Raw genomic sequence first — 12,534 nt, forward strand, 5'->3', positions numbered from 1 at the left:
ACTGTGAAGTAACAGCTCAGCCTTCACAAAGCAAATGTGCTTTGTACATTTTCTTGCCAGAGCAGATGTGGCCTTGGTGGACTGTGGGGAGCATCATCTCTCAGGTAAAAATAAATTACCAAGATTAGGGCCAAATGATGCAAATCCTTTCATTTGCAAACAGATCATGAACTGGCAGCCATGTGGAAAGAAGACTAGACTGAGAATCACGTAGGATTCTGTCCTCGGTGTAGTCCAGAATACTCTGCCAATCAGCTTTTTGGCCGCAGGTGAGTGATTTTAAAAATCATTAAATGTGCAAATGCATAAAATGAACTCACATAGTTCATGGACACAGGTGACATAGGAAGTTAATCACCAAAAAGATAGAATGAAATAACAAAACTCTGTGTCCCACCACCCAGTCTGAGGCAATCCTAACATTTTGATGGGTTTGCTTCAGACATAGTTGAAGTTCTTTGCAGACTTCTTAATCCCATTTCCCTTTCTTCCCTCCGGAGATAAACACTATTTTGCATGTACATGCTTTCAGAACTTTTCTGCATGCACATGCATCTTTCCACAATATGTACTGTCATTTTGCATGTTTTACATTTTTAAATAAATGGAAGCACACCACACATATTCTACCATTTGTTTGTTATCTAATTTAGCATAAGATTTCAACAATTTAGCTCTAGTTCATTCATTTGAACTGCTTTGTTTCATGAACAGACCACTATATGTTTGTCTATTCTTCTGTTGATGAACACTTAGATTGCTTTTAATTTTACACAGTTATAAACAATGCTTCAGTGAGTGTTCTTATACATTTCCTTGTCCTAACATACAATAGCTTCTCTACAATAGCATTTTTCAAAATGTTTTGTCCACGCAGTTACGTGGAAACCCAGCACATACATATTCTACATTTATGCATATGTATGCATATATGGAACAAAAGTTTCTCAGAATAATATTTATCTTTATTTTCTACTTAAGTCTAATTCTGTCTATTTATTTTATTTTATTTTATTTTGAGACAGAGTCTTGCTTTGTCACCCAGGCTGGAATGCAGTGGCGTGATCTCAGCTCACTGCAACCTCTGCCTCTCGGGTTCAATTCATTCTCCTACCTCAGCCTCCTGAGTAGCTGGGATTATAGGCACGTGCCACCATGCCTGGCTAATTTTTGTATTTTTTGTAGAGACAGGGTTTCACCATGTTGGCCAGGCTGGTCTTGAACTCGTGACCATAAGTGATCCGCCAACCTTGGCTTCCCAAAGTGTTGGGATTACAGGCGTGAGCCACTGCTCCTGGACTATTTATTTATTTATTTCTGAGACAGTGTCTTGCTCTGTCACCCAGGCTGGTGTGCAGTGGTGCAATCACAGCTCACTGAAGCCTCAATCTCCAAGGTTCAAGTGATCCTCCCACCACAGCCTCCTGAGTAGCTGGGACTACCAGTGTGTGCCACCACGCACAGCTAATTTTTTTTTTTTTTTAAACTTATGGGGTTTCACCACATTGTCCATGCTGGTCTCAAACTCCTGGGCTCAAGCAATCCACGTGCCTCAGCCTTCCAAAATGCTGGGATTATAGGTGTGAGTCACCACACTTAACCTCTAATTCAGTTTAACCTGTACTATTTCATACACCATTGTAATTTAGGAAAGTGTTTTATGACCCAATGATGCATCTCCACTGACAAGTTGAAAAACAGTTCTGGGATACATACATAGACATGGACCTGCTGGGTCATAGGTTGTGCCCATTTTCAAACTCATAAGGTTGTCTATGTGAGTTCATTTTGTGCATTTAAATGGATATTTGTATTTAGCTAGCATTCCATGTATTTCTAGAAGGAGGCTTTCCAGGTTATTTAGTTTGCTGAAAATGGAAGTCCTGTGTTAAGCTTTCTGGGTTTCAATTTTTTATCTGTCACAAGAAGCCACACATGCAAAAGGTAGTAGACCCTTCTGTATTTTGCAGGCTCGTTTCTCTGCAGCCCTGGGGAGAGTTCTGGGGTCTGCCCCGTGTGGGTAAGTTGCGGGGTAGAGGTGGACACAGGAAATGAGAGAGAATGAGTAGATGGAGTTCTGGGTCTTTTACCACAGTCGCTACCCAAGGAGCTCCATTTTAATATTGATCCATTCTGTTTCCATTAGATTGAATTGGCAAAAGGGTTGTGTAGCTTAAAAATATTCTTAAATGATTGGTTTAGATGTCCTCCAAGGTTCTTTCCAGATCTAAACAAATGGAAGTAATTTTTAAGTCTCTGGACCATTTAAAATTGCAGCCAGAATTAAAGAGTTTGATGGCTTATGGTATAAAGTTTCGTGAGTAGCAGCTAGGCAAACAGTGTTTGTTTATCTGAGTGTCAACATGCTCTTCCTGCCACATAGAACCTGGGTTGGATGGGATGCTTTTGGCATCCTCGAAGGCAAGGAGTTAGGTGCACCCTCGGGCTGGAGTTGCCCCTTTGAAGGCAGCCATTTCTGTTCTGTCGTATGACCTTCATCTGCAGGAGGCTGCTTTAAAAAAACTACTTTGTTTTCATTGTGTTTGTTTAATTCTGTGAATAAGGCTCTAAGGTAAATTTTTCTGAAATCCATTTCAGCCCAGCACACTGTTCCACATGCTTGCAATAAAGCTCATTTGCTCAGCAGGATACACGGTTAAACCTTTATATTCATAGGGATGACATTTTATTATCATAATAATGAAAATATTTGCTTCCTCCTGGATTTATTTTTGCCTTCCCAATATAGGAAAAGCATTTTTTTAAAAAACCCACCAAAAGATGGGGTAGTAACTTGGTAGTAAAGTGAATTAGGAGTGGGCATATGTTAATTAATTTGTATAGGATCGTGGACCTCTTTTCTAATAAATACCCTTGCCTTCTCCACCTCCCCTGAGCCTAGATCACTGCTTCCTCTTAGACTCTAGTCCCTCCCTTCAATTTGTCCTGCTTGTATTTCATCTTCTTTAATCACTGTTTTCATCACATCCCTCCCATGCTCAGAAACCCTTAAGGGATCTTTATTTCCCACCACATCAAACCTAAACTCAGCTGCCTGTTTTCAAGGCTTCTCCTAATCTGTTCTTTCCTTACATCTCCAGCCTTATTTCCCTTGCCAGATGTGGCTCTGGTTCCTGTGGTTTAGAGATAATGGGATTTTTGTACACCAAAAAAAAAAAAAAAAAATTAAGATCTGCGTCATTTTTCTTAGGCACAGTTCAGCCCAGTTCTCTTAAACAAAAGCACATGTCAACAATTATTGCTCACCTCCCCCACAGGCCATGTGAGGGAGGTTGTGGGGTCCTTCAGGCAGCAGGAAAAGGAAAGCAGTTTATGCACTGCTGTTTCTCACTATTTTGGGAGAAGATGAGGACCTGAGAAAGGTGACCTTAGTCACTGGAGTGGTTTGTAAAAACTCTGCCATTTTGACCAGACAGGCAGAATGTGAATATAGAAGGAGAGTATGAAAGATATTAAATATCAAGCCAGAAATGTCTGGCTCAGAAATCTGTAAAGAAGCAGGTCCTGCATAAGGGAAAACTCAGCAGATCATCAAGCTCTGGAAAAGATACTGCAGGAGTTGGTGAATGAAATTTAAGAGAAGTCTTCCATATTGGAGAGGGCTTTTAATTTATGTGGAGATAGCTTATTTTCAACTTTCTGTTTATTGTGGTAGGTGAGTGTACACGTAATTAATGTTATTTACTATGTTTTTCTCTATTTTGATAAGTTCTGGCTTTTCCACTTAGTAGCTGTATAATTTGGGGAATGTTTCGTCTTTCATAAAATGGATATAATAATGGTATATGGTATATAGAGTCATTGTGAGGGCTAAATGAAATAATATATTTAAAAAGCATAGGACATCATTCAAGAAAAAATATTATCTGTCATTTCTCTCATCGTAATTATTGTAAGTATGCATAAGCTGCTCTTCATTTGAGCAGCTGCTAAAATTCTACTTTCTCTCAAAGTACCTTCAGGTCAGTTCAGTTCAGCAAGTATTTCATGAGCGCTCCATATATATAAGACACTGAAGATACACTGATGATATCACACATACAACATTGACTAGCCCTTAAGCAGCATACTTTCTAGAAGGGAAGGCAAACCCAGAAATTGAATATTTCAGTATAAGGCTGTAGTGTCCAACATAGTCACCAGCAGCCACATGTGGCTACTGAGCACTGAGAATGTGATTAGTCTGAATAGAGATGTGCTCTTTGTGTAAAACACACATTGGATTTTAACAAGTTATTATGATAAAATACTGTAAAATATCTAATTAATCGTTTTAACATGGTGTCGATTACCTGTCAAAATAATTAGATCAGATAGATATCGAGTTAAAGTATACAATTAAAATTAATTGTACCTGTTTCTTTTGATTTTTAAAAAATGTGGCTACTGGGCATTTTACATTTATGTGGCTCCTATTATATATCCTTCCTTTTTTATTTTGAGACAGAGTTTCACTCTGTCACTCAGGCTAGAGTGCTGTAGTGCAATCTTGGCTCACTGCAACCTCTGCCTCCCAGGTTCAAGTGATTCTGCTGCCTTAGCCTCCTGAGTAGCTTGGACTACAGGCACACATCACCATGCCTGCATATATATATATATATATATATATATATGCAGGCATGGTGATGTGTGCCTGTAGTCCAAGCTACTCAGGAGGCTAAGGCAGCAGAATCACTTGAACCTGGGAGGCAGAGGTTGCAGTGAGCCAAGATTGCACTACAGCACTCTAGCCTGAGTGACAGAGTGAAACTCTGTCTCAAAATAAAAAAGGAAGGATATATANGACCTCAAATGATCTGCCCACCTCGGCCTCCCAAAGTGCTGGGATTACTGTGCCCAGTGGCTCCTTTTCTATTTCTATTGAACAGAACTGGTCTCATGTGATACAGTGGAGGTTAAAACAGGGTACAGGGGGAACTCAGAGGAGCAGCAGGTCATGCAGCCTGTCCTTCTGCCCAGGGGAGCAGGTGAAGCCTATGTTGAGTGTTAAAGGATAAGCAGAAGTTGTCCAGGCAAAGCCAGGTCTAACGGGCCCTCCAGATGAAGGTAACAGGAAAGGCATAAGGCATGGTATTTCTAGGCACTGGGAGCATTTGGTTCTTCATAAAGCATTATGAGTTAGGGACTGGCAGAAGATGAAACTGCAAGAAAAGTGAAGCTTGGTCTTGCAATTCTTTAATATCCAGCTGCCATTAAATGCTCTGGTCCTTGACTTATACATGAGGTCTGGTTATTTTTCCACTGTTTACTTCTTTGACGTTTTGGACTATCAGCTGCCAAAAGTTGGAGATTTACGTCCCCGACGATAGCCTTTCTTAAGAGTATAGGACTGATGAATGCACACGTGCTGGTTGGCAGGCAAAATGTCATTTATCCTCTGTAGATAACCCTAAAGAGTGGATGGGTAGCCTACAATTGCTTCCAGGAGATGAATAAGAATGATAAATGAGGATCATAGGAAGGTGAGAGCCCTTCACATGGTCTGAATCACTGGGCCCAAGGAGACTGTATGTAGCTGCATTCACATCCATTTACCTGTCAATGGATTTCAGTGGAATCCCTCTCCTCCCAAATTCTCACTAATAAGCAATGTAGTCATTCATCAGATTATATTAGTTTGGAAGCTCATTATTCTATTCTAAACCACCCACAGGTCTTCTGCCTTTAATGAATATGTATTCAGTGAGGATTTGGTAGATCATGTAAGATTAGGTGAAAGAGGGGCAGCAACAGGAGAACCCAAGAACTCAAGTGGATGGAGAGGGTACAGTTAGAAGACCTCTTCCACATCTGCTTTTCATTCTTTAATGTGCATATAAGTCACGTTCTTTAGAAATGTAGATTCTGATGAATTAGATGTAGGGATGGGGGCAACAATCTGAATTTCTATCAAGTTCTCAGGTGATGTTAGTGCTGCCAGTCATGGACTGCACTTTGAGCTGCCAGGTCTTAGAGACCACGTGTCTACTACAATCTCTTACCAAGGCTGAAATCTACATTGCAACAGTCCTAATGAGTCATTAGAAGCCCCTGCTGGAAGACCTCTGTTGTGCTTCACCTTGTCTGCCTTTGTGGAGTGAGTCTTATTGTTGGAGCAGTTTGTCTTGTCCCTAGATGCTATCTGGGCAATTTCTGTACATTGGTTCTTGTTCTATTTTTAGAACCACTAAGAATAAGTCTAATACCTCTTTCTCTTGACGGTCATTTGGAAATTTGAAGAAATTTTTTATATTCACCTTAATCCTTCTTTTCAGTGGATTAAATATACTCATCAACTTAGCTGTTAATCACAGAACTCCCTGGAATTTCCCAGGAATCATGTCCATTAGGTGCCCCTCATCTAACTGAGCACAATGTTCCAAGCTTTCTCCAAACATGAAAGAAGAAAATGGGCTTGTTACTTATCAGCTAGCTGTTGATTTCCTACTTCTGCCAGAGAATCCTCAAGCATCTTGGTTGTTTGGCAGCCACATTAAACCTTAGTTCAGAATGAAATTGGTTGATAAGAAAAGCCCAGTTTTCTCACTGGTTGCCGTAGACTCATCTAGCACTTGCGGAGATCATTTTTTTTTTAAAGAAGCTGTGATTTTTTTATTATGAAATAAATATTTAGAAATTTAGAAATTATGAGGAAGCAAAATTACCATTCTTAATATGTTGAAATATAAAAATCAAATTTTTCTGAGCATAGGGATAATTGATTGTATTGATTATTGATTACATTTTATAAGGGCTTTGAACAATCTTTTGTGAACATGTTTCAGACAACATCATTTTTATTAGCTAGATGATATTTAATCACATCGAAATTTTTGCAATTTATTCAACTAGTTTCCTATTATTGGACATTCATGTTGTCTCTAATTGTTTTTTGTCATTAATCAATGCGTTTGTAAACACCCAGGTACCTAAATTTTATATACATTTTTGAAAATGGTAGATTCCTGTAAGTGAAATTACTGTGTTAAAAGACAGGATAATTAAGGTTTTTGAGCTTATTAGTATAATCAGTCATATTGTCCTTTAGGAAAGTTTTAATAATAGAATGCGTTATCACTAACAGTAATTTAACAGTACCAATCTGCACCCACATTCATTAAAAAATGGCTTTGACACTTTGATGAACAAAAACAAATGGAGTTCCATTGTTTTATTTTGTATTTTAATAACTAGTAAGATTGAACATTTTAAACTTCGTCTATTGCCATTTAAATTTTTTCTTTGAGGGAATAAACTTTTCTGTTAGAACATTTTATTTTCATAATGATTTATAATAGTTGTTTAAGTGCAAAGGCTATTAATCCCAAATAATTTTCCCAATGTATGATTTGCTTTTTAGTTTTTCATTTCATTATGACTGGAATGTGTTCTGGATTGTGTCTCCTATCAGATTATTCTTTTCAAACATTGTTTTATTTTAATTTTGTGAGTACATTGTAGATGTATATATTTATGAGGTACATGAGATATTTTGGTACAGGCATACAATGTGTCAAAATCACGTCATGGAGGATTGAGTATCCATCCCCTCAAGCATTGATCCTTTGTGTTACAAACAATCCAATTATAATCTTTAAGTTATTTTAAAATGTACAGTTAAATTGTTATTGACTCCAGTCCCCCTGTTGTGCTGTCAAACACTAGGTTTTATTCATTCTTTCTAACTACTTTTTTTTGTACCTATTAACCATGCCCACCTTCCCCCAGCTCCTTCACTACCCTTCCCAGTTTCTGGTTAACCATCCTTCTATTCTCCATGTCCATGAGTTCAATTGCTTTGATTTCGAGATTCCACTATTAGATTATTCTTGATTTTAGGAAAGTTATATATTTTTGTGTAATAAATTGGTGCAAAAGTACTTGCACTTTCTGCCATAATGGCAAAAACACAATTACTTTTGCACCAACCTAATATGTGTTACCTAATGGTGAGCTTGCTAAACATTCATATTCATGTAAATAGTTTTTAAATCTAATATTTGAATCCCATCTTTTTTTCTTGTCTTGTTGCATTAGTTAGCAATTCCAGAACAATGCTAAATAATGGTGGTTATAATGGGAATCTTGATTTATTCCTGAGTTTAATAGGAATAGCTTAGTGTTTTATTATTAAGCATGATACTGGCTTTTTGGTTTACTTATCAAAGTAAATGCATATTTGTTAAAGAAATATCCATTTAATCTGACATTTTCACAATTTAAAAAATCAACAGTAGATGCTGAATTTTATTTTAAAATCTTTCAGCATCTGTTTATGTGAATGTGATGTTTCTCTGTCTCTTTCTGTCTCTCAACAATTTTAAACTTAGAGGAAAGTTGTGAGTACAATACAAAAAAAAACAAAACCTGTTTTATTCTGAACAATTTGACAGTATGTTTTAAGATTTCATAGAGACTAGAAGTAGATTAGTGTTGCCTAGGGATTAGGGGGTGTTGGGAAAGGAAATAGAGAGTGACTGCCATTGGGTATGGGGATTCTTTTTGGAGGGATGAGAATATTCTAAAATTAGATGGTGTGGATTCCTGCACATCTCTGTGAATACATCAATAAATTTTAAATTGTATGCTTTGAAGGGGTGACTTTTCTGCGACGTAAATTTTATTTCAATAAATCTGTTATTCAAAAATAAGAATTGTATATTGCATTTAGTTGTCATATCTGTCTCCTTCAATATGAAGCAATTGTTCACCCTTTTCTTAACTTTATCTACCCTGACACTTTTGAAAATTACATGCCCATTGTTGTATAAATGGATCTTCAATTTCTGTTTGTCTAATGTTTCCTTATTATTAGATTCAGGTTCTGCATTTTGGCCCAAATATCACAGGATGGATACAGTGTTCTTCTCATTGTATCTTATCAAGTGGTATATGATTTGAATTTATCCCATTACTGGTGATGTTCAATTTGTTTGCTTAAGATGTTATCAGTCAGGTTTCTGTCCCATAAAGTTATTTTTTCCCCTTTGAAATTATTTTGTTTTGTGGAAAGGTAATTTGAGATTGTATAAATGTCCCACTTTTCTTTAGACATTTGTTCATTTATATTGGTATGAATTCATACTTTCATGTTTAATTTGTCATGTTATGATCCATTATTGAAATTATCTATTTCAGTGTTCAAATTATCCTAGATTTGGCCACTGGGAGCACCTTCAAACTGGTTTCTGTGTCCATGTAGTATGTCCCCTTCGTTCTTTGAGCACTTCCTTATTTTCTGGTAAAAGAAGATGCTCCTCCAGGTTTATCTTGTACTCTGCCTACCCTGGCCCTAGAATCATCTATTTTTTCCAAAGAGCCCTGGTCTTTTAATGGAGATGGTATTTAGAAACGACAATTTAATGTCTAAGGTATGTTCACTGTTCTTTGGGTGTCATTACTTCCAGGCCCCTCCTACTGGACTGAGCTAAAGAATAGATATATGTTTATGTGTACACACACACTCGTGTGTAGGTGATTTTCAGTATGACATATCTAACCACCTATTTATTATTTGTCTATCCATCCTTCAATATATTTAAAAATGCCTAAATGTTGATACTTAAATACAACTCTATGTGTCTATATTAGTTTTCTCCCTTCCCTTATTTGTAACTCTTCTCTGAGACTAAGAAACTCAACTTCCATTTTCCTTTAGATAGGTACTTATGTGATCAAAGCCTCATACAAAATCAATTTTCTATCCACCACCAATGTCCTATACCCTGCACATGCCCTTCTCCCACCACTTATGTTCCAACATGCCCCCTTTCCCCACCAACTCCTTCTTGGAGCTACCTAATGGCTTTTGGGCTGAGTTGTTCAGAAAGGGAAGAGGGGTGGGAGGAGAAAGGTGTTTTTCTCTTTTGCCTTATAATTTGGTGAATTATACTAATAGTTTTCTCTAATATTGACTCACCCTTGGACTTTGTAATGTGCTGTGCTTTGATTTTTTTTTCTACTCTTTTATTTAAGATGTCTAGATAATTTATTTTGCTGACCTGAAAAATATTTGGAATGCTAGAAATTTTCTTAGACATTTTCTTAATTCATTCTCTTTGACTTCTACAGGAAGAATACAAGGCTTCTCTTGACTTCTTTGCATTTTTCTAGTGCCTTTGCTTTTGGAAATGCCACCAGAATGAAAGCTGCATTTTCTGTGGTAGAAATTATTGATATGTCTCAGAAGCAAGGAATCATGGAGTATCTACTTTCCAGCAGTGATGTATATTTCTTGCAAAAGCCACATCATTATTTATAATACACTAATAAGTTTTTTCACTAAACAGAACAGAGATTTCTAACATTTCCTGGGATTTCACCAAAAAGGAAAAGAAAGAAAAAAGAATTCAACCAAATACCCATTTGTTAGCCCAGCAATGGAAATAACCAGCCTTAGAGGATGATGGGAGAATCAACCAGTACCAATACTGCTATCCTTCATCTGCTTCATATTCTGCCTTACCCAATAGAATTTCTTGGAGCCCACAAAATGTTAATTGAAAAGATACGTCTACTTTGGAAAACATCTATATTTTACGCAGAGATGGAATTTGGGGAAGTGCCATGTAGACATCTATCATTCTATACATCATGATTATTGTCAGTGACCTGAAACCTGGAGCAGGTTTTAAGGGTTAAATAATGTCCACAGTTTTTGTCCCCTATCTGATCATTGTCACACTGCGTTGACTCTTTTAGGCCTAAGGGCATGAGTTGCTTGTATTTGGGTAGTTGGTTAATTTTGGAGGCACCCATCTTGCAGGTATGATTTTCTTCCTTTATAGATGACAAACCCTGGATTGCTGTCCTTTTTATGTTTCATTTTACATACATTGTCCTCTATCTCCCACCAACCCTCCCACCATTTCTGTTTAAATAAGATATTATTCATTATATATGTAGATTCTTCCAAAAAGATTGACATATGCCCATGTATGCTCATGTGCACATGCATACACACATATACTTACAGTAAGTACACTTACACTTCCAGATATATTCTGTTATTTTCTTGACTCAATTATTCCATTTATTGACTCAGTTATTCCAGGAATCCTGGACAAAGGGAGGGGTGAGGGAAAAAGGATGATCCTTTTTGGTTATAAGGTCTAAATATATTATAGCATGATCAGTTGACCATTGGGGAACTGTGCTGTCAGTGAATTGCATGTTTCAACTATGTCATTGGCTCTGGAGACTCAGACAGAGGGTAGTTATTCGAATAAAGAAATGTCTGAAAACAAACAACAAATAGGAGTTGCATTTTGGAAGTATTCTCATTCATAAAACCAAGAGGTCACATTCACTGCAAGAGGGCATCCACTGGAATGCTGGCTGAACTTATGATTAGAGCATTCATTCATTTATTTAACAGATATTTATTGAGAGGCTTTCATGTACTGGACACTGTTCTAGGTGCTAGAGATACGTTAATAAGCAAAGGCAAGCATGGTTCTTGCTGGTAAATGTTTAACAACTGGCTTTACAAAAACAAAAACTCTGATTTCTAGTATTTGTCCATTTCTGTGGTGTAAATACTCCCACTACAGCCAATTTCAAGCTATTGATGTTCTACAGTGTAAGAAGATATGGATGCATTAAGCAAATGTGAGCCAGCATGAGCCGGCTTCAGCACACTTCTAGTCCTTGCTGTCCAAGAGCTTACAGTCAAATTGGGAATACATTTAAAATATTGCTTTAGTAAAAGTGCAACTTCAAACTATGACAGGGCTGTGAAGAAGGGAAATGTGGCATTATGGTAGACTGTAATAAATGAATATAAACTAGTTTGTGAAATTATTGGAAGTATTCACTGGGAAACTGATATTTAAGCTGAGAGCTGAAGGTGCAAAAGATTACTCATGGAAAGAAGGAGCATTTCAGATAGAAGTTACAGCTCATGCAAAGGCTCTGTGGTGGGAGAAAACTTGGTGTATTTGAAGAAAATAAAAGAAGGCTTTGTGGCTGAACAGTGAGAGGAAAAGGAGCATGTGCTGAGTTTGAAGCAGTAGGCATGAACTGTTCTTGGCTTGTAAGCCATGAGAAAAATGTGGACCTTTATCCCAAAAGCAGAGGTTATCTATTGAAGAGTTTTAAGCCTGGGATTAAAATGATGAAATTTTGTTTTGAAAATATCACTCTAGGGGGGGCGGAGCAAGATGGCCGAATAGGAACAGCTCCAGTCTCCAACTCCCAGCGCGAGCGACACAGAAGACCAGTGATTTCTGCATTTTCAACTGAGGTACTGGGGTCATCTCACTAGGGAGTGCCGGACAATCGGTGCTGGTCAGCTGCTGCAGCCTGACCAGCGAGAGCTGAAGCAGGGCGAGGCATCGCCTCACCTGGAAGCGCAAGGGGGAAGGGGATCCGTTTTCCTAGCCAGGGGAACTGAGACACACAACACCTGGAAAATCGGGTAACTCCCACCCCAATACTGCGCTGTAAGCATACAGGCACACCAGGAGAATATATCCCAATCCTGGCCGGGAGGGTCCCACGCCCACGAAGCCTCCCTCACTGCTAACACAGCAG

The 12,534-nt window shown here is 37.9% G+C and overlaps 1 long non-coding RNA gene across 1 annotated transcript in view; it reads left to right on the top strand.

Annotated features, from left to right (window-relative positions):
- The window catches only part of LOC108536399 (uncharacterized), a 66,343-nt gene continuing 53,809 nt past the window's right edge, over positions 1 to 12,534 (top strand). The window contains exon 1 of the long non-coding RNA XR_001887508.1: positions 1 to 269. This is a non-coding gene — a long non-coding RNA (uncharacterized LOC108536399). The remainder of the gene's footprint in view (positions 270 to 12,534) is intronic.

The sequence above is a fragment of the Rhinopithecus bieti genome, unplaced genomic scaffold (assembly GCF_001698545.2).
Source record: "Rhinopithecus bieti isolate Rb0 unplaced genomic scaffold, ASM169854v2 scaffold_641, whole genome shotgun sequence".
In the NCBI taxonomy this organism is placed as follows: Eukaryota; Metazoa; Chordata; class Mammalia; order Primates; family Cercopithecidae; genus Rhinopithecus; species Rhinopithecus bieti.